The sequence below is a fragment of the Balaenoptera borealis genome, assembly GCF_965194805.1.
Source record: "Balaenoptera borealis genome assembly, chromosome: 9".
Classification (NCBI taxonomy): domain Eukaryota; kingdom Metazoa; phylum Chordata; class Mammalia; order Artiodactyla; family Balaenopteridae; genus Balaenoptera; species Balaenoptera borealis.
In genome coordinates this window covers 2,865,077-2,887,750 of record NC_138873.1, presented here as the reverse complement: position 1 = coordinate 2,887,750, position 22,674 = coordinate 2,865,077, and the positions used below count along the sequence as shown (strand labels likewise).

At 47.7% G+C, this 22,674-nt stretch overlaps 1 long non-coding RNA gene across 10 annotated transcripts in view; it reads left to right on the top strand.

The window, feature by feature from the left end:
- Window positions 1–17: 17 nt before the first annotated feature.
- Window positions 18–22,674, top strand: part of LOC309634512 — a 31,996-nt gene continuing 9,339 nt past the window's right edge. Inside the window, exons 1-7 of one of the 10 annotated variants that reach the window (XR_014248153.1) lie at window positions 18–239; window positions 735–843; window positions 2,777–3,405; window positions 6,094–6,291; window positions 6,954–7,468; window positions 10,566–10,630; window positions 14,021–22,613. This is a non-coding gene — a long non-coding RNA (uncharacterized lncRNA). Of the gene's footprint in view, window positions 240–734; window positions 3,406–6,093; window positions 6,292–6,953; window positions 7,469–10,519; window positions 10,631–14,020; window positions 22,614–22,674 lie in introns of those variants that run through there. The other 9 variants (XR_014248154.1, XR_014248156.1, XR_014248158.1 and 6 more) reach the window with 9 other exon arrangements.

Below are 22,674 nucleotides of genomic sequence, written 5' to 3'. Positions count from 1 at the left end.
CGTCGGCGCGGCCCTTGCGGCCTCCGTAGCAGCGTGCGCATGCGCGCCGGGTTCCGCCGCCGGCCTGTGTGGGTCCTGTGGCCGCGGGCGGCGGAGCGAGGGGGTCGGCGTCCGCGCTGGGCTGGCTTCCCGCCGGCCCGCGGGACGGAAGCTGTCAGGGAAGGACGCGGAGAGCCGCGATCACCCGCGCTCGGGTTTAGTAGTCGCTGCCTCCCACCTCCGGGAGTCGGGACCCAGAGGTGCGCACAGCCGTTGCTTGTTGGATGAATAGACCCACGAACGCGGATCCTCACGAGTGTCCTCGAAGCCGCGTGCCTCGGGCCCACGTCCAGGCCGGCGGACCCGGGCTCCAGTGCCGGGACTAGAAGTCTAGCTCTGCAGACTCAGGTCCAGTACTGCGGCCCCGAGGCCCCGTGCCCTAGACCCGCTTCCAGGCCCGACAGAAGAAGGCTGGGGGCCCCTGTGCCAGTACTGGCAGGGATTCCGTTCTAAACTGCCGGTCTCCGAGCATCTCCGCTCGAAGGGAGTCCGGGGACAAGGGGCAGGCTTTGGGCGCTGGTGGTGTAACAGGGAAGAGCTAAATCCGACTCCCTGTTCCGTCTGTTTCTTTGACTTCAGCCTTTGCTTTTCGTCGCTTTTGTTGGTGTAATCATATACATATAAAATGGCCTGCCCCAGGGAACCCTGCCCCTCTGCCTGACTGTTAAACTAAAGCGCCTCTCTTCGTTTCCCAGGGAGACAGTCTGACCCTGCACACCTGTGGATGGCTGCCAAAAAGAAAAAAAAAAGGCATTAACACATCCCCTCACCCAGGCTGGCAGTTCCAGGGGCTATTTGCAAAACGTATGGCCTTTTTACTTTACTTCCTCGTCTCTAACCCCTTTCTGTTTTATAAAAGAAACTGGCGTCCAAACCCCGATAAGGTGGTTTATCGGAGACACTAGTCTGCCATCTTCTCGGTCGGCCGGTAGTGATTTCTTTTCTCTCTTATTCTCTACCTTGCTCAGGAGAGATGAGAAACTAGGGCTTCCTGTACAGTGAGAATTCCAGAGAATCCTGGAGTTTTCCATAAATACACTCCTGCTTTCCAGTGTGGTGTGATCGTGATGAAATGCCTACTGTTTTGTTTTATTACATCACCTACTCCGTTCCTTCCCTAAAATGTGACAGTTAAAGGGTGGAGCCCCAAAGGCTTTTATTGTCCATCCTTACTGCCTTCAGTAGAATTTTACCTAATCTCAATGAGATAGAAAACATTATGGTAAGACCCCTAGAAAAACAGATGATACACTTGCTCTGATAAAACAGTCCAATGTTCAGCATGTTTTAGGTGGAAAATACTTATATTTGGCCTATTTATACTGAAGTGTGAGATCCTATTCTTTTGTCCTTAACTTAAAAAGATCAGAAAATAGAGTGGAAAAAATGCTATGAAATAATAAACCTCTATGCTTCTGTAATAAAAGAGTACATCTATACATTCTCTAAATTTTTTCCTTTTGAAGTATAGTAACTTTAGTTTTCCGCATGCAAAAAGATGAAGTAAACTGATTACTAATGGGGAGAAAGCTTTCCAAGGATATGTGAAGTTGAGCCATGGAATTTGCCAGTGTCTAATTGTGTTTAACCTAAAAAGGGCAATTTCATAATTTTCAACCTGTACCTGGGTGTAAGAAATTTTACTTAGAAAGTAATATTGAAGATTTAAGAATGTGATTTGGGCCTTTTCACTTCTCATGCCCTATGAGCCAAGCTTAGTTTCCTAAAAATACCACATGAAATTTATTGAACGCATAACCCAATGGAGATAATTGAATAAGAGTCTAGGTTCCCTAGTCAGACTGCCTGGGTTAGAATCCTGGCTCCCCCGTTTTGTAGCTGTGAGGTTTGGGGCAAGTCAACCTAAACTCCTGTTTCACTTTCTGATATGTGAAAATCAAGGTGATAATAGTTCCTATCTTGCAGGGTTGTTATGAGGATTCAATAAAATAATACATCAATCGACCCTCATTATTCAGGGGTTCTATATTACAAATTCACCTACTTGCCAAAATTTATTTGTAACCCCGAGATCAATACTTGCAAGCACTTTCGCGGTCACTCGGGACATGTGCAGAACAGTGAAAAGTTAGTCACCCAGCACTCCCCGTCACGGCTGGGGCGGAGCAAGGCAGTGACGGGCCTTGGTTTCAGCTCATACTGCAAACAAGCACCATTTTTGCGGTCTGCTTCCTGCTACATTTTTTCACATACTTGTGCCTTTTGTTGGTGATCTCACTGTTTAAAATAGCCCCCAAGCCTCGTGCTGCAGTGCTGTCTAGTGTCCTAAGCACAAGAAGGCTTATGGAAAAAAAATACGTGTTAGAGAAGCTTCGTTCAGGCTGTTATAGGCTGATGTCTGTGAGTTCCACATTAATGAATAATACATACTGAATACGAAGTTTTTAAACAGAATCACTTCAGACAAGGTTATGGGTTGATCAGTTGAGGAATGCGCAGTCAGAGGCTCGCAGGACCCTGACCTGTGTCTGCAGCAGTGGGGCCTCAGTCTTCGTAAACCAGTGTTTGCAGCGACTTTATCAGACGTAACCTGCAGATGACAAGGATCGACTATAGGTGTAAGCGCAGGGCCTGCCATGTGCCAAGTGTTGAACGAATGCTGGGTTTTGTGATTCCAACCATTCCTGTTGTTTCATCGTGTGTAACGTCTGCTCTGGGTCCCTGTCTCCCTTCCCATCTGTGGAAGGAAAATCTAAACGGGGTCATTATTGCTCAGAGAGCTCTGTGACCTGGAACCAGGAAGCCACGGAGGAAGGTGACGTGCATGCCTCAGCCTGGATGGAATCTGACCTTTTGACCTGATGAAGTTGTCCAGAGCACCTGCCAGAAATGCAAGATGCTTATCGGACCCTTACCTTAAAATAACCTGAGACAGTCTATCTACTTATTGGACCCCTGCCCTAAGACAACTGACGATTCCTTAAGGACAAATCTTTTCTCACTTGTGACTGTCAATCACGGTTCTTGCCAGAAAACCTTTAACAGCCTCCTGGCTTGTTTTCTTTTTTTCCTGGCTTTGTGTCTTCAGAAGCCCCTGATCCTTTCTCTTCCTTGGAACACTCCTTTGGGGTTGCCCTGAATCTGTCTCCCAAATTGCAATTCTTAGGACCCCAAATAAACTCTTCCTATTTGCAGCCTCCTGCTTTTTTTTTTGGCTGACACATCCTAGTGAACAGTCTGTAAGGAAGCCCGAAGTAAGCCTGTACTTCGTGCCCAGAATCCTAGAACAAAAGCCGGGAGCTTCCTACTTCCTTCCTCTTCCTGCTTCTCAGCCACAGAGCTTTCCAGAGGCAATGGCCTGTCCAAACACGAGGCAGCCGGACAAGCCGGAGGCGGTTCCGAGTGGTGAGAGGCAAAGCTTGAGAACATCTTTCCTGGGCCCCGAGATGAGAGTCCCCGCTTCCTTCCAGGCCTGCCAGAGGGGAGTCTCCGCACCTGCCATCGGTCCCTCCTCCCTCCACCCACCCTCCCTCTGTCCCTTCACCAGCCCGCAGGGGAGCCTGTGAAGGAAGCAACAACAAGTTCCAGCAGAGCCCCCGGTCAGGGAAGCTGAGGTCCCCCGTGGGAGACGTGTGGTCCTTTCCAGAGGCAAGCCCAGGGCCAGCCCACCCCCCAGAGGCCACTCCATCCCACGTGAAGACCTCTGCCCCGAAGGGAGCCCACGCACAAACCAGCACCCCTTCACCAGCTGACCCTGGTGAAAGAGGCTGTGTTCCAAGAGGGGCCTTAGGAGAGAGGTAACACCTGATGAAAGTCTGCGGGAACCCTTCCCCATGGAAACATTTTAAGCATTTTGAAACAAAGACAATACAAAACATCTCAAGTTTCCTATTCCCATTTCTTAAGTTTCATACAGTACTTTGTAGAAAAATGTATCAGACACTCTCCAGTGACAATTCAGGTAGGAAATTACCCTCGAATCTGAGCCCCTGAGCGGCTAGAAGGACCTTAGAAAGAGTGCAGAGGACATGAGTTGGGATAGAGCTGGTGACAGGTCATCATTGGCCCTTTACTCTGTCTCATAAGCTTGCCTTAATCCCTTCTCTGGACTGATAGCAAAGCTTGGCACAAAAGGTAACACAATAGCTTTTCTTCCTTGAGGACTGAGGCCCCAGAACGCTCTGTGAGTGAACCAAGTCAGTTGCTGGTTTAAGGCCGTGAGGCTGCCCCAGGCAGAGGGTGGGGACCAGCTGTCATTGTGCAGGGGTGGGGATGGAGAGACCTTCATTCCTTTCTGCCTCCCGACCACATCCCTGGAAACAAAGCGGAGCGCCCTGACAAGCGCTGCCATAAGGGCGACACTCAAGAGTGTCCCACTGGAACAGGAGGTGGGGGCCATCGCCACGCTCCCTCCCGGGTCAGCAGGGACCCTGAGATGATCGCCAGACCGCCCCCCACCCAGGGGAAGGCAGATGGGCGGGCAAACAAACAGCATGTGGCTTGACAACGCCGCTGTCCCAGGACACACACGGCACAGAAGTGGCCGACGTCAGCTCCAGCTAATCCATGGCCGACGTCAGCTCCAGCTAATCCAGTTTGGCCCCGCAGCCGGCCAGCCGTTCTCCACACCGTGGCGTGGAGGTCATTTTAAATCTGTTCATCTCACTCCTCTGCTGAAAAACCTCCAAGGACTCCACTCCACCCTCAGAGTAAAGGGCGCTATCGTGATAGTAAAGGACAGGGTAGATTAGAGTAGCGCACAGAGCTGGTCCTGACCCAGCCCCGGCTCTTCCCTCCAGCCTCGGCTCTTCCCTCCAGCCTCACACATCACCACATCTTTCTTTCCACAACACATACAGGGGCACACGTACGTGCATGCCTGCGCGCACACCGTGTGAACACACGTGGAGACCCACAGGTTTAGCCAGGCCTCCGTGATCAGAGCCTGCAGCATCCGCAGGGCCGCCCACAGGCCTGTTGTCGTTGCTTGAAACCTTGCTCCCCGTGTCCCCCAGTGCCCACCCCCAACTCCTCCAAACCTCCTTTCTTGGCCAATGCCCACTTGACCTCTGGGTCTCCTCCTCCGGGGAGCCCTCCCGGACTTTTTACGATGTGGCCCGGGGCCTGAGCCCAGAGCCCTCCTCGTGCTCTGTCCATCCCTAAGCAGGGTCACCAGTCTCTCCCCGACTTTGCCTGGCCGAGGTCAGTCATCCCACTAGACTGCCTCGTGTCCAGACCCCACCCCGTGATAGAAGCTCAGAGGATGTTTATAGAATGAATATGTAACAATAACGAGAGCATATTTAAGGAATCTGAGACATAATTTGCCTCCATACGACATCTAAAGTTAATTGTAGGGGAGAAAGTAAATCTAGGCGTCAATAAATGAACAATTATGTGTTGAGCACGTCCTGTGTGTAGCTCTCCCTTCAGCGGGCTGGTGAGGTCTAGAAAGATACAGCTGAGTATTCAAACGGCCAAGATAAGCCAGGCATTTCTTCCACCGCAGGCGCTCCCGGGGCCTACTCCACTACTGAGCAGGAGAAGGTCCGAACCTTTGCCATGTGTGAGCTAAGTGGTGTGCGGTGTGCCTTGACCCTCAGGCTCCCTTCTCACACACTGAGCCGCGTGAACCACTGGGTGCTGAGTGAAGGGGTGTGTCCCCCAAAGATCTGCTCTTTTGGAAAATATCCTGCTTCTTAATTTTGCTCAAATGTGTTATTCCAAAGAAAGACACAAAGGTGATTCTTTTTATGATTATCTGTTGGGGATTATGTCTTTCCAGGGGAGAAGGGTTTTTTTTTGTTTTTTTTTCTTAAGATTTTTTGATGTGAACCATTTTTAAAGTCTTTATTTAATTTGTTACAATATTACTTCTTTTTTTTTTTTTAATGTTTTGGCTTTTTTGGGCCCGAGGCATGTAGGATCTTAGCTCCCCCACCGGACCTCCAGGGAATTCCCCTGGGGAGAAGTTTTTACAACTCAAACCCCTTGAGGAGAGAAAATGCCGCCCCCAAATCCTGTTTCCTGAGAGAGAGCAGAGAGCCTGGTAGGTAAGAACAGAACGCTCTTTACCTGTCTTTCTGTCAACAGGTGGTGTTGTCAGCCATAAAATCCCTGCTGAGGTCACAGCTCTGCTGTAAATGGAGCTTCCAGTCACCCTATTAATGTCCATTTGAGGTCTTCAGGAAACTCCTTTACTAGCCCCTCAAAGCAAGGGACGCTCTCACGACTGTGAACGAATGAACCAGCTATAAACGAGTTCTGGATGTTGCTTCCTTAAAAGCAAAGGTAAATCCAGCATTTTTATAATTTATTTCTCCTGCTCCATTTGCTATATCCCTACTGGATGATGGAAACATGACTGCAGTATTACACGAATGGTTAAAATATGTTCCCATGGTAACTGCAACCAGGATGCAATCTATAGAAAAAGAGTGTGTATCAGTGCAACTAAATTACAATCCAACTAAAAATGACACAATCTGCCTTTTAAGGGATTAGTAGATTAACGTGCATTTGTTGTGTACTTGGTATTTTGTTCAGAGAAGAAAAAGATACTATCTCACCCTTGAAGAAGTTACAAATTAATTTTTGAAATGAGATTTAATCGGAAATGAACAAAAGCAAGACCGCACAGGGTGAATTTTAACTTTGGACATTCGTGGTCCCTGAAGGCAGCACCTGGGACCTTTTTGGAAGCGTAGAGCCTCAGGCCCTGGAGTGAGGGCTTCCCGCTACCGGGCCCCTCAGGCGATGAATATGCATAGCGAAGTGTGCAAGCACTGGCCTCCACTGGGGAAACAGGGAGATCCCGAGGCAGCTTTATTCAGGAGGCGGATTTGGAGGGATACTTGTATAAAAACAAGGATTTTCTGCCAAATTCCAGAGACCTTACTTTCCAAATCTGTATTGATTCTGTTCTTCTTTCTCCATCTCAACTCTCTCTGCAGAGCCCAAGCCTCGGCCCGCCTCGGCGGGCATCCCTTCTCCTGCTCTGATGCGGCGCCCATCCTGCTGACCAGTGAAACGCAGGTGACAGCCCCTCGGCTTTCACACCTGCGTGGGGCTCCCTTACAGACAGGTCAGGTCCTTACCACCTGCCCCGACTGGGTTCCCACGGAGACAGAGTGGCAGGTGTCTGTGTGCAGGACACAGGACCAGCCCCGGCAGGGGAGTGACAGGAGCAGGTGTGCACCCAGACGATGGCATATAGTCTAGGCAGAGGCTTCGAGCCCATCCCGGGAGGCAACCCATCGTGAGGGGAAAGGTCCAGGCCTCCACTTCTGCGTCCACCTGTCACTGGATAGGAGCTGCCCCTGGGGATGGGCGTGACCTGGTGTGAGGCGGCCATTCCCCAAGAGGGACTCAGGCAACACTCGAGTGGCTTCCCCGAGTTTGCGTGTGAGAGGGGCAGTCCGCCTGGGAACCGAGGAGAGGTGAGCACCGCCGTGGTGCCAACTGCAAGGTCAGTGCCAGGAGCTAAGCCACGGTCAGCAGCAGCCATGGCCAGCTGACCAGTGTGAATGGGGCGGGGAGATGCAGGTAAAGCTGCCGTGGCCAGAAAGGTTTATTGGCCACAGGGGGACTCGTGTGGGGACAGAGAGCGCTGAGTTAGACCCTTACCCCTGAGGCCTTGAAGCTGGTTTGGGGGCTTCCCTGGTGGCGCAGTGGTTGAGAATCTGCCTGCCAATGCAGGGGACACGGGTTCGAGCCCTGGTCTGGGAAGATCCCACATGCCGCGGAGCAACTAGGCCCGTGAGCCACAACTACTGAGCCTGCGCGTCTGGAGCCTGTGCCCCGCAACAAGAGAGGCCGCGATAGTGAGAGGACCGCGCACCGCGATGAAGAGTGGCCCCCGCTCGCCGCAACTAGAGAAAGCCGTCGCACAGAAACGAAGACCCAACACAGCCAAAAATAAATAAATAAATTAAAAAAAAAAAAAAAAAAAAAAAAAGAAGCTGGTTTGGTTGAAGAGGAAGTCAGTTTACAGACAGCTCGGGCACCGCTTATACCAACGTTGGGTCTCTGTTTGAATCCTGTCACTTCATATGACCCGTTCGCTTCGTGTTTGTCTCTGTCTCCTTTTTCTTCTCTGTAAATTGGGAATCATAATAGTACCGACATGATAGGGATGTTGTAAGGATTCGATGAGACTATGCAAGTAGAGATCTGGGACTGCGCCTGCTACATACCGCATGCTTGCTCAGTGATGATGGATATTAGCGTCATTTATTTGGATAAACCTATAATTATATTCCAGCTTGGTCTCTTAGTTGCTGTGATCTTGTGCAGGTTTTCTGTTGCTGTTTTTTTACTTCATGTCTCTGCTTAGAAATAACATTATTTCATGCACTTTTCGTTGATTGCATCTTTTGGAAATTCTATTCCCTGGATGAGAAAATGAATTGCAAATTTGTGTTAAGATAATCAAAGATTAAAAGGAAAGATCTGTTTTGTGCTGCTACAAAGAATATTAACGTCCAAGATGCATGAGCTGGGGTCTCACTTAGCACCCAGCACTCTCTTTCTTGGTACTCCATTACACGGGCTGACTGAATTGCAAACTATCTTTACGCCAAAATAATGCATATTTCAACTTCAGAAAATGTATTAGACGTCTGTCACGATTGTCAAGTCTGTCTTTGTTTTCCTATCATCAGAACAGTGAATGTATTTTACAGAAATTTAGGCAGGGACTTTTCATATGTTGTATAAAAAGCTCTTGCAAGTGCAGGAAATATAACTGATGCTGATAAAAGTGCCTAAAAAGTTAAACGGCAAACTGTCCATTCTAGGTGCTTATATGAGTTTCTGTTGATGTAAATGGGATGATTTGTGACAATTATTATAAAAGCCAGGGTAATCCAAGAGTTGTGTGCACTAGTTTTCTAACTAGCCTTTCAATGATCCTTCTAGAACCTTAGCCATGGGAGCACACCTGTATACCTGGATTAAATGTCCACAGGGGCTCTCCAGCTTTACCCGGCGGTTGGTGTATTGCAATAAGTAGGGGGTCATTTTTCCATAAGCTATAAGGTGTTTGAGCAGGTACAATGTGATTTCCTCAGCCCTTTGCATGGTTTTCCTAGGATCAGAGTTTGGACTTGTGATTGTGGTATCCCTGCCCATGACATTGTACACTCTTCCCAGTGAAGAGGGGGAACATCTCCCCTCAGGGTAAACTTGTTGAACTCAGGTACCACATCTATGTCATTCTGTTTTTTTTTTTTCTTTATGTATTCCCAGAGTCTGGCAAAGTCATGTAACATAGTAAATGTTCCATAAATATTTTTTGCATGAATGAACGAACAAAAAGTTATAACTCAGGCAGTTCACTAGAAATTATCTCATCTTTCCTCCTTTTTAAATAAATAAGGCAAGCATCCTCATTCAGTAACATTCTTGCAGTCTTACAGCTGGTTAAGAGCTGAGCAAATGTCACCCACATCAACAGACCGCTGGTGACGAGACTGGCTCATTTTGCTCGGCCTGAGTGGGAGAGAGGTCATGAGGATGGTCCCCAGGCATCCTTCCTGACACGCAGGGTCTTCTTCACTCACCACTTGCGTTTCCTGTCCAGAGATACTTACGGAGGCAGAAGGTGGTTAAGGGGTAGATTTGTTTTTGCATCAATTTCATTGTTAATCACTCTTGCAGAAGGGTTGGTTACAAACAAACAAAAAAATAAAAGTTGTACAATCTAAAGCCCTTTTTCCAGACAGTCTTGGCCCCTGCCTGAACTGGCCCAGACGCTAAATCTGAGAAACGCATGAGCTTTTTGTCCTAGGTTTTCATGTATATGTTAGGAGGTGAGAGGGAGATTCTAATAAGTAGGATGTATGTGTTTTTAAAGGTGTTGTTACATTCCTTACAACACACATTAGCTGAACACAGATCACAACTCCATGACCTCAGGGTCTGAATCTTGTGAGGCCACAAGGGGGCGTAATTTGGCCAAAAAAGAGTCTCAAGCCTGGAGAGAGCCGAGGAGGGCAAAGCCGCTTTGGGATCTACCTGCATCCGGGAGGAGAAGCAGGTGTCTTGGTTTCCACCTTCTCCCTCAGGTGCTCCTTGCTCCCCAGAGTCGGGGGCAGAGTCTCCTCCAGCCCAGCCCAGTGACTGTGTCCCTGGGGCGTCGCAAGTTAAAACAGGAAGAGCAGCGTCCTCCCTGCAGACAGGTGGAGGGCGTAGGCAGTCTTACTGATTTGTGTATTTTATTGAAAACCCCAAATATTTAATTGGCTGCTAAAACGGACAACGACATGCAAATTCCTCCCTCCTTCCCTCCCTCCCTCCCCCCCCCGCCCTTCTCTTTCTTTCTAAGTCATATTTAGGAGCCTCCATCCCCTTTATCTCTTTTGGCCTTGATCTTGCACTTCTGCCTGGGGACCAGCCCACGAGTGCCAGTGTAAACAGGAGAAAGCGCAGAGGGTTAGGCCTGCACCTGGGAAGGCAGCTCTGTGCCCCAGGCTTTCTGGAAGGACTTCCTCTCGTACTGGTTGTATTGCTTCCACAGGATGAAAATTATTTTCTCTGACCGTTGTGTGTTATCTGCGTTCCAGTTAGGAAAACTCCAGCTGGACGGCAGATGCCTGTACTCTTCTTATGGAACTTGAGCTGAGATCAGGTAAAATAAGACAAACGTCTTCGCTGCTGCGACTACCGGCAATTAACGCGTCAGAACTTGTCTTAGGTGAACGTTCCACGATTACTGGGGACTGAGGTTGACCATGTTGCTTAGTGGTTGGGTGGTGGGTTCTGGTCTTAAAGACCTGGGTTCAAACCCTGAGCCCCTTGCTGTGTGACTGATCTCAGACAAGCTATCTAACCTCTTTGTGTCTAGTCTCTATCCGTGGAAGAGGGAACATAGTGGTATGTAAAGTACCCAGAGCATCTTAAGTGCTTCCTATACACTTGTTATTATAATGCCATAATTTTTATAGTAGCTCATCTTTGTCCTTCAGGAGTCTCCTTTCAGAATAACTTTAGACTTGAAAAAATATTGCAAACGTAGTAGAGTTTGCTCATACCCTTCCCCTAATTCTGCCTAATGTTGACATCTTACATCACCAGACCGCAGGGACAAAACCAGGAAATTAACGTGGATGCAATACCATTAACTAAGCTGTAGACTCTATTCGTGTTTCTCCAACTGTCCCCCTAACGTGCTTCTTTGTGTCTGGGACCCAGTCCCAATGGGTTCAGCAGCCATGGCTCCTCAGCCCCTAGCGGGTCTGCAGGCTTCCTTCCTCTTTCACAACCTGAGCACTTTGGGAGATTCCTGGCAAGTGATTCTGTAGAAAGTCCTTTGCTTTGGGCTAATCTGATATTTCCTCAGAATTACACTGAGCTTACGCATTTTGGGGCAAGAATACTGCAGAATTCTCAGTGCATCCGGTCAGGAAAGACGTGTGTTGATATGTCTTATTACAGACACAGTCGGTCCTCCATATCCATGGGTTCCGAATCTGGTGGATTCAACCAACTGAGGTTGAATGAAAACATTAAAAATAAATTTTTCCAGAAAGTTCCAAGAAGCAAACCTTAAGTTTCAGGTGCCAGCAAATATTTACATAGTATTTACATTGTACTTACAACTACATGGCATTGACATTTTAATAGGCATTGTAAGTTATCTAGATATGATTTAAAGTATAGGAGGATGTGCATGGGTTATATGCAAATACTACGCCATTGTATACAAGGGACTTGAGCACCTGTGGATTTTGGTGTCCGAGGGGGGTCCTGGAACCAATCACCCTCGGGTAATGAGGGACGACTGTTCTGTTAACTTTACTCCGGTGGCGTCAGCCGCGTGTCCTCGCTGTAGAGCCCCTGTTTTCCCATGTGTAATCGGTGCACACCTTGGAGGAGATGTGTTGAGACTACAACTGTGATTTCTCATCATGCTCACACCCACCACGTTTAGCACCAATAGATGCTTCTGGCCTAGGCCCATTATTACTGTGGTGTCGGCCTAAGGGAACTTTTCTCTTTCCATCATTTACATTTACCTTTGTAATTCTACTATAAGGAAGAACTGTCCCTTCTCTGCTGTATGCATGTATGTATGTATGTGTGTGTGTGTTCATTCATTCATTCATCCATTCATTCATTCATTCTTCATTGATATGACTATGGATTTATGGGTATTGATTTTATTCTATGGATTAGTAATTACTATCATTATTTTATTGCCAAAATTGTCCCAGATTTGGCCACTGGGGCTCTTCAAGCAGGCTCCTGTGTTCTTTCAACATGCCCTCATGATTTTTTCAGCACTTCCTTAATTTCTGGCACCATAAAAATGTTCCAAGCTCATCATGTGTTTTCCTAACCCCACGCTGGAGTCGACCATTTTCCAAGGAGTACTGTTTCTTTTATTGGAAACTCATACTTAGAAACAAGTATCTGAGCTCTAGGTGTGCTCACTGCCCCTGGGTGTCCTTGCCTCTCAGCCACCCAAGCAGACAGAACTGGGTCAATATATAGACACCATGAGTTTATTCTTACACCTCCCATTCATCCTGTCCTCCCCTTTGCCTGACTCATAACATCTTTTTCTGACAGTGAGAAACCTGGCTTTCATCATCTGTGGTGTATTTACGTATTTGCTCAATCCTAGGTTTTCTTTTGGTCATTTTGAGTATTCTGCCAGTTTAAAAAGTTAAACATTATATTTTTGTTCTCACTGTGGCTACCCTCTCTTTAAAACCTATAATTATGCATATTTACCTGTAGTAGTAAACTTAGAAATATCTTATTGTACCCTTATAATTCAGGATTTTTTGCCCACGATCATGTCCCTTGGTCTCCCTCTTCCCTCAGACCCATAGTGCTGATATTTTAGTTCTAGACTGTTATGGACAGTCTGTTTCCCACTTGGGTCCTATAGGGGACTTTACCTAAGCATTTGATTATCCTTAATTCCATACCTCTTATAGCAATCTCCTGCATTTGTCTCTTTTCTTGTCTGAATCCTTCCTTCAAGAGCATTTCCACTGTGTGATAATATTTTTGAGGCTTTATATGAGTGAGAATATTTATATCCTCACATCTGAGTGGCAATTTGGATAAAAAAATCTGACATTCAAAGTTCTTTACTTTTACTACTTTAAAACCATTACACCAGTATCCCCTTGTACCATTTTCCTACCAGTCTGTGTCTTACTCCTTTATAGGTTAGGGTGAAGATAAAATTTATCGTTCAACCAGGACACATTTGAGAGTGAAGAGGGCACTACCAGTAATTAAGCTTGGGCGGTAGATGTAAGCCAGGAAGACCCTGCGTAAACTGAGACATACGCTCTGCTTGCCTACGGGTGGTTTAGTCACCCCACTTACAGATGATTCATTCTTTCTCTCTGGAAGCTTTTAGAATTTTCTCCTTTCATTTGATATTCTTGGGTTTTGCTGTAACACTTTTAGGTGTGGTTTTCTCTTTTTTAAAAAATATTTATTTATTTATTTATTTATATTTTTGGCTGCTTTGGGTCTTAGTTGCAGCAGGCGGGATCCTCTGCTGTGCCGTGTGATCAGTAGTTGCGACCCATGTGCTCAGGAGTTGTGGCACGGGGGCTTAGTTGCCCCGAGGCATGCAGGATCTTAGTTCCCCGACCAGGGATCAAACCGGTGTCCCCTACATTGGAAGGCAGATTCTTAACCACTGAACCACCAGGGAAGTCCCTAGGTGTGGATTTTCTGTTGTCCCCTACTTGGTTTTCTATGAATTCTTTCCATTTGAGCCATATCTTCCTCCCTCCCTCCCTTCCTTCCTTCCTTCTTTCCCTCCTTCCTTCCTTCCTTCCCTTCCTCCATCTATGTCCCAGTGACTCCTGCTGTAAGTTCTTTCACTCCCAGACTCTTTATTGTAGTCAAACGCAGAGAGTCACTTATCCTGCCAACAGGAGCTCTTTCAGTGAGACGTATATTTATTATTGCAAATTTTTAAAAAGGATTTTGTTTTGCACCTCTGTCTCCAGTACATTTTAATTTTTGAGTGCTTTCACCGCCTTAGGCACTCTGGGCCTGCGGAGTCAGGAGCCCCATCCCCTGGCCTTCCCTAAGAAGACATTACACTGGACTAATCGTAAAGGATATTTCCAGATGCCCATGGCTCTACTGAGGTCTCATCAGGAATTGTGGACATGAAGCCTAAGACGTCACATTCCTTGTCTCAGGATGGTTAGAGCCCCTGATTGCAAACAGTGGAATCTACTTGGACCAGTTTAAGCAGAAAAGGGATTTACTAAATGCTTTGAGGTCCATCACGGAATCGTGCAGAATGGAAATGAGTTTTAAGACTATGTTTCCAGGACCAACACCTGGACCGTGCGATGGGACTGGACAAGTGAGAAAGCCACCTCCACCTGATCAAAGCCTGGGCATCTGCTGCCGGAACTGACGCCCCTTCTCAGTGATGGAAGCTGCACGTGGACCCGAAAAGTGGACGTTGTGTGGAGAGCCTGCTTCCTGGGATGCTCGCTTCCAAACGCAGCGTCACCCGGGAGGCCTGTGTGGCACACAGGAAGCCCTCCAAGCCTCCCGGCTGCCAGGGAGGCTGTTAGGAAACAGGAAATTTGGAACTTCCTAAAATACACAAAGGCTACTTTAATCACTATGGGCTATGATTACGAGAAATGTTCACCAGGAGCCCCCAAGGAGCCTACAGTCCAACGGAGGAGAGAGACAAGCGAACTTTCCAGAACTGCCCCAGGAGGACCGAGCTAGACCCAAGATGTTATATCCAACCTAAGACAGCAAATGCCAACGTGGGAAAATGTTCACATTTCTCCAAGGGCTTGTCTAATTCTCCTCTCTGCATGAAAATAAAGCCTTTTAGATAAAATTTGCGGAATTCTCCCTCATATGTTCAAGAATTTTTCAGACTATTTTAAACACATTGTAAGCTTGCCTGTTCAACGGAGACTTTACCTCATTGGTCAGGAGAGCTTTCAGAGCAGCTGTCTACAAAAAGCAACTGCTAAGATTCATTCCCCTCTTCAAGGGACTTAGGTGCCCAAACTGTGTTTAAAGACTTACTCTTTGCTCTAAGTAGCAACTTCTGAAAACTGCAATAAAAAAAATTATGAGGTTATATAATTCTTAATTAGAAAGGCTTTTAGAAGAAAATGGAATGTGGTTGGATTTAAATGAAGCAAAACTTGAAAGACTGGATCCATCCATTATAGACTGTTATTATCATCTATATAATAACGCAGATTATTGTATCTGTAGCGCTAGTTTAAAAATGCAGAGGAAGGACTTTGACAGGTCCAGAGCAGGTGACTGGAGCCTGTTTGAACGTGTTTCACCCCGTGCTCTTGTTTTCACTCTTGGCCAGAAGCAAAGATACTGCAGCGAAAGTCACGGCTGCACACATTAGACTTCCAGCTGGCTCGCTTGGACCTTTACCCTGACTTTTGGCAAAAATTGTGTCAAAGGTGGTGCTGCTCTTACAAACTAAACACACGTGGTCACGCTGAACTCTGTGTTTTATTTGTATTTTAAAGAACATAACTATAGTCACTATAGGGTTTGAGGTGGGTGAACTACTTAGAGGGTATTTGATTGTGCTAGAAAATATATTAAAAAAGCAAACACTGCATTTTGACTTCTGAGTGAAGAGAGGATTTCAGACAAAAATTTAAAAAATAGAGAGAGTTTGTTTTTACATGTGTTGCCTTTGCTTACCCTGTGGAATCTTGGTACCATGTGTCTCCTCAAAATCTCCCTACAAGAAAATTAAACACTGACTGCATGCGGTTAAGAAAATATTAACTGAGAATTATTTGAATGTATATAATGTAAGCCTTGGTGTGAAAATACAGAGCGTGGTATGCAGAAAATTTGGATATTATTATTTTTATTTAAAGAGAAAAGTGATAACTCAAAAAGGGCACAAGATAAAACTTGCACATCAGGACAAGATTAAAACATTAAACTATGTAGGTTGTAACAGAACTAGAAATTAAGTAGGAAAAAGTAGAGTTGATTTGTTCAGCCAGAACCCATGAGTGTAGACAGACTTCACTGTCTACACTGGAGAATTGAAGCGATCATAGAGATTGAATTTCCCGGACAGTCATTTAACTGTTAGCCTGGCCTCCTATTTCCTGTACTAGGAACACGAGCCAAGAGCTGCCACCTTCTAAGAACTAGCAGCTGCTAGAATGCAAAAGCCTTCACATTGAAAATAAATATGAACAACTGTGTTGAACTCTACATGGGGTAAGTGCTTACGTAGCAGAGACAAAAGATTATTTTAAGTGAATTTAGAACTATTACTTGGAACCTACATCCTTGGGACGTTCATTCCAAGGACAAAGAATAAGGGAAATTTTGGGCTTGTATTCAGTAGTTTCATTGTTTACAGTAATAATGGTGTGACTGAGAAACCATTTTTCTTTATATTGTTGGGTAAAGCAAGTAAGTAATGAAATGTTTGTGTTAGAAATAACACACGCAATTCAGTATAAAAGATTCAATTACGAAAGTGAAAGAAATTAAGTAGAAGTACTATAGTAGAATTGACAGGGAAATATCAATACGAATGCATGATTTCTTTTTAAAGTCCTTTTGAGTACTGTGTGCTGAACTGGCCACGAAGCCCTGTACCTCTAGCAGCGAGTGGGTACCGAGAGCCCGTGTTTAGGGCGCAAACTCCACTCCCCATCCGTGGAGCCCACACTCCCCATACGCGGAGAAATGTCTTCGCGGTGGGGAAGCGAACGTTCAGAGTGGGCAGGAGGCGTCTCGTGCCAGGAAACGTGGAGGCTTAGTGGGATCAAAGCCCAAGAGACCTGGAAGGGGGCTCCCAGTGGCCAAAGTTATGACAATTGAGCCAAAAATGATAATAAACATTGTTGATAAAAACACTTTCAATCTATGAAAATTCATGAGTCTGTTATGCTCAAAAGGGAAAACGCCAGAAAAAATAATTCAAAATAATGTGTTACAACTGAAACAGCTATTGAACCAATTATACTTTAAAAATTGGGCAGAAAAGGAAAGAATTGAGTATTTATCCTGCCTTTTCAGTAGGGCCCATGTCCAGGTGTAAGGGTATAGTTTAGTTGATGGAGTAAAGCCCTAGTTTATAGAAGGCCCTCTGATAACTAGACATAGAACACCAGTGTCTAGCGGCCCTCGTGAATGATTAGGTGAGAATTACTAGTTGGGGCTGAAATATTGTCTCGTTGGCCTCAGCTGGACCTTCAGAGCAACTGAGAGGAATCAGAGCCAGGCTCCATCAGGAATATAGACCAACAGCCTGTTTTGTGCCCACTGCCCAAGGTGCCTGTCAGCAAGCAGATCTTGGCTTTGAGATCAGCTTTTGTAGTAAAGCTCTCAGGGAGTGCAGCTCATTCTCATGCAGCTTTTCTGTGGAGCTGGGAGCTTCATCACAATCCTGGGAGCCCCGTGGCCACCCCGTGGGCCGGCACCTCCCCCCAGGCCATCGTCTGCCCCCCTCCCACCCCCCATGGCTCCAAGGCCACGGCCCTGCCTGGGGCTACCGCCCCCCCCAGTCACCAAGCTTTGCTCTTGTTGGCTCTCTCCTGGGCCTGAAAAACCAAGTTATTTTGAGACAATGAAATTGATCTCAGAGAGGCAGCAGTGGCCGGTGGCTTGAAGCGCAATCTTAGTTCCCTGCCCAGGAATTGAACCTGGGTAGCCTGGATGGAAACCAGGAACCCTAGCTGCTAGACCAGCAAGCCAGCAGACAAGCAAATTTCCCCTGGCTCTTTCCCCCACAGAAAAATGCATTTCTCCCATAATTCAAAAAGACACATGCACCCCCATGTTCATTGCAGCACTATTCACTACAGCCAGGACATGGAAGCAACCTAAGTGTCCATCATCAGATGAATGGATAAAGATATGGTACATATATACAATGGAATATTACTCAGCCATTAAAAGGAACTGGGTCATTTGTAGAGACGTAGATGGACCTAGAGAGTGTCATGAAGTAAGTCAGAAAGAGAAAAATAAATATTGTATATTAACGCATATATGTGGAATCTAGAAAAATGGTAGAGATGATCTTATTCGCAAAGCAGAAGTAGAGACACAGATGTAGAGAACAAATGTATGTATACCAAGGGGGAAGGAGGGGTGGGAGGAATTGGGAGATTGGGATTGACACATACATATTATTGATACTGTGTATAAAATAGATAACTGAGGAGAACATGCTGTATAGCACAGGAACTCTACTTAATGCACTGTGGTGACCTAAATGGGAAGGAAATCCAACAAAAGGGGATATATGTATATGTATAGCTGATTCATTTTGCTGTACAGTAGAAACTAACACAACATTGTAAAGCAACTGTACTCCAATAAAAATTAATTTAAAAAAATAAACAATGCTGACTGGAAAAATAAAGAAAAATGCATTTCTCAAGGAGACAAAAACTAAAAACAGGCACAAGTTTATTATTAGAGACACAGCACAACAACAAGTGGGAGAGCACACAGAGAAGCAGTTTGTTTAGTTAAGACAGAAGCAGGGCAGAGATGCACCCCTGGAGAGAAAGGGTGGGGCGTCCCCCCTAACGAGCGCAGTAAAGAGGCGATTAAGTCATTTACAGGACAGTCTTCCAGGTCTTTGTTTGCCTTTGGCCAATTATCTGGTTTCTTTCTCCACACCTGATCTCCCCTAGGACCCTCCCCACCGTGCATGTGCAACTTTTTTCCAAGATGGATTCCAGCCCAGAGGCCTACGGGGGGGCCTTGGCGTCACATATTATGGGGTGGTGCCCCCTCCTTTTTGACCCCCAAGGAGTCTTTCTGCACCCGCGCAATGTCTCCCTTGCCCCAAGGATGGGAGATATGCGACCTGTGGATCTATTACTCAAACAAGGGTTAGCTCCTCTCTGTTCCTGCCACGACTGTTATCTTAAAGTGTCCTCAGGAGGCAAAATCCAGCTATTTCCCCGGTTCCTGTTATTTCCATCTCGAAGTACAGAGGGCTGGTTGTAAATATCTAGCCTGGAGCCCACTTGCCTCCTGCCTCAGGAAATGTAACCAGGAGGCTGGTTGTAAATGCCCAGCCTGGAGCCCATCTATCTCCAGCCTCAAAATGACTGGGAAGAACTCTGATGTAATGTCGGGTGTCAGACCCTCAGATGTTGTAACAACTCTTGCTGCTTTCCCGCTACTGTCTGCAAACCTTCCGTACACATGCACCTGAGAAAACGACTAAGAAATCCTGGATGAAAATGTAAAAAGACAAAAGGAGTCATTGAGCCCGACTGGAGGTCCCGAGTGGTCCCCGTGGAGTGTGGTAGGAGCTCTGCAGGGAGGCGTGTGGCAACTGTCACCACCAACACTTATCGCCCCTCTGCTCCTGGGGAGGTGCACGTCCCAGCCCAGGACTCACGCTGTGGGTGGGAAAGATGGGGCAGTGCAGGACGTACTTCACGATGGTCACCTCTGTCCCATGACTTGTCAGAGAAAGGAATGCTCTGTGGCTGAAGCCCTCGTGGCACTTTGGCCCTGACAGTGTCCCTTATCATGGAGGTGTCGTAGCGCATTCGTGGCTTCAAATTCTCTCTGTACTTTATTATTTGAAATGAAAAATATTTTGAGATCTTGAGTAGTTTTAGAGACAACGTTATATGTGGTAATTTAAAAATCTGGAAATGTATTTTTACAGACCCAAATTTGGGTCCACTTGCCCACATGGTAAAGCCAATCCACTGACCCCGGGCTGTGGGGAAGGAAAGTACAGCGTTTACTGCACGCGCCAAGCAAGGAGTCCAGACAGCTTGTGCTCAAAACACCCGAACTCCCTGATGCGTTTCAGGAAAGCATTTTCAAAGGCCAGCTGAGGGAGCAGGGGGTCCCAGGGTGTGTGATCAGCTCGTGCAGAGTTCTCTGATTGGTTGATGGTGAGGTCACAGGGCGGGGTCACAGGAGTTCACATGATCAATCCTTAGGTGCCAGTAGGGCTGGGGGCTACATGCCCATGGTCGTCAAGTAGTTCATTTCTTCCATTTGGTGGCGGCTTTAGCATCTGTAAAACAACTCAGGAAAGGTGCATCAGATACTATGATCTGGGTACTTCAGAACGGAGCTGACGCAGAGGACCTGGGGGAGGGGCCTGTCCCAGGAAGGCCCCATCGGGTCCTGCTCGGTTACAGGATCATTGGGCTTTCAGAGTAATTACATTTTGCATCAACCCAGTCCTTGTGTTTTCATGTTTTAGCTGTGCAGCTGTTGTTACTGTAAATGTGAACTCCTGCTCATCGTTAACATGTTTACGTATTTACATTGCTGGCACTGTTCTCTACTAATACACCCCCAGTGCTCAGGTGTGATGCCCTGAGGACACCCTGAAGGGAGGGGGCACTGCTCTCACAGTGTAGACCAAAGAGCTGCCACATTTTTTCTTTCACCTTTATTGGAGTATAGTTGACAGACAGTGTTGACCACCACATTCTGTGACGACACACTTCAGATGTCTCCACAAGACAGAGCTCTTTATAAGTTCCCAGGAAGAGCACCGAGCTTGCCCAGGCCCTGGCGTCAGTGCTCCCAGGAGGGCTCCTGTCCAGTCCCCATGACAACGAAGTTTTCATACTGCTTGGTCAGTCTGCTTGATGAGGTTTTCACTTATAAATGGAACGCCCACTTGTTTTAAGTGTCCTTTTTGCTAATGAGACACTGGTCATTTTAAAGCAACCAAGAACCTTTACAAAATCTTGTTCCAGAATACAGCTTTTCCTGTTGGTGTCGATGCTGTAGGAAATTAGGGGTCAGATTCCAGCCGTGGAATACTACGCACCCTGCCCCACCTTTTCTCATTGTTCACTTGGAATCCTTGCCTTTGTCCTTGCCAGTACTCGGGACACTGTGCTCAGAGAAAGAGGACAGCTGGGGGCTTCCCGAGACCCCATCAGGGAGCTGCCAGGGTACAAGATCCGTGTCCTCTGTCTGGGCCCCTCAGGACCCTCTCTGATGTGGGCCGTCCACCTTGCGGCTCCCGCGGGACCCCTTCCCCGCACACCTGCCCGTGCACACACCCTGCTCATCCGTGTTCATTCAGAGCATTAGTGACCTTGCTGGCCTCTGCCCGGATTTCCTCACCAGGTGTGAGAGCAGCTCAGGGAAGCAGACTGCTGACTGACGTTATCAGGGCCTCTCCTGCTCCCATCTCTGCAGCCTCTCTCCTGGGCCTGGGGCAGCATCTCTCCCGGGCCCTGGGGCGGCATCTCCGTTTCCAGCCCGGCTGACACCCGCCGGCTACCCCTGCTCCTCACTTAGCACTAGAGACAGGTAGGTAGGACGAGTTTCCCAAGGTGAAAAGGGAAGCGGAAGATCCAAAACCACAAAAACTAACAGTGGTGACTCCGGACAGACGGGACAGGAAGAAAGGCACGAGCCTGCGGTGGCTCCTTTATATGCATCTGTATAGTTTGAATTTCTTACAAGTTGTATTACTTGTATGACAGATTAAGCAGGACGCACGGTTTTAACTGAATTAAACCCATCTCGGCTCTTGTCGCCAGCTCCTTTTAACCACCCTCAACTCCAGGGAGCTGTGGCGGCATGAGCCCGAGGGAGGGAGGACGGCCTGCTCCCGGCTCTCCGCCCCCAGCCCCGGGTGGAGGGGCAGCCGCGTGTCAGGAGGCCCCACCAGGCACTCCCGTGTCCCCCGTGTGGAAGCAGCACCGGTCCAGCTTCACAGGGCTGCGTGTGGCTCAAAGCACATTTCCGAAAGCCTTTGAAGGAACAGAAAAGTGACAGAAACGGTTCAGAGGGAACAGGCTGGCTGAGGTGGTGCTGGGGGTGCAGACCCTGCCGACGCCAGCTCTACACCTGCCGCCGTCATCCATGATTGCCGGAAGACAGGAAATCGTGCTCACGTCCACGGTGAAGGTTGAAAACCTCCAACTAACTGCGCGACGTGACCTGAGGCGCGAGGACTGTGCCCTCAGGACGCGCTCGGTCCTCTGGTCCCACTCCTCGGAGCAGCTCCACCCCTGCCCTGCAGAGCTGGCTCCCTGCCCAGAGGTCAGCCTCCCCTCCCAGCGCCCAGCGCGGCTGGCCACCAGGCCGTCGACACGTGCTGTGGGCCTGCAAGCCCCACGGCTTCCCTGGAAACAGCACAGATGTTAGCTGACCTGCCTCAGGGGGAAACTCAAGCCCAGGACACTTCCGGACAGCCTGCAGTCAGCTAGTTCGGGGCAGTTTTTTTTTTTTTTTTTAATTTTATTTATTTATTTATATTTATTTTTGGCTGTGTTGAGTCTTCGTTTCTGTGCGAGGGCTTTCTCTAGTTGCGGCAAGCGGGGGCCACTCTTCTTCACGGCACGCGGGCCTCTCACTGTCGCGGCCTCTCTTGTTGCGGAGCACAGGCTCCAGACGCGCAGGCTCAGTAGTTGTGGCTCACGGGCCCAGTTGCTCCGCGGCACGTGGGATCTTCCCAGACCAGGGCTCGAACCCGTGTCCCCTGCATTGGCAGGCAGATTGTCAACCACTGTGCCACCAGGGAAGCCCCAGGGGCAGCTTTTAGGTGCAGTGCTTGGGTGCCTTTTCTAATGTTTGCCCATTGAAAGAGCGCATTATGAAGAGCTGGGAATGTGGATGCTTTCCCGAAACTGGCCCCCAGCTTGTCACTTCCCCAGCCATCTTAATCATTTTCAAGGAGTTCCACTTTTC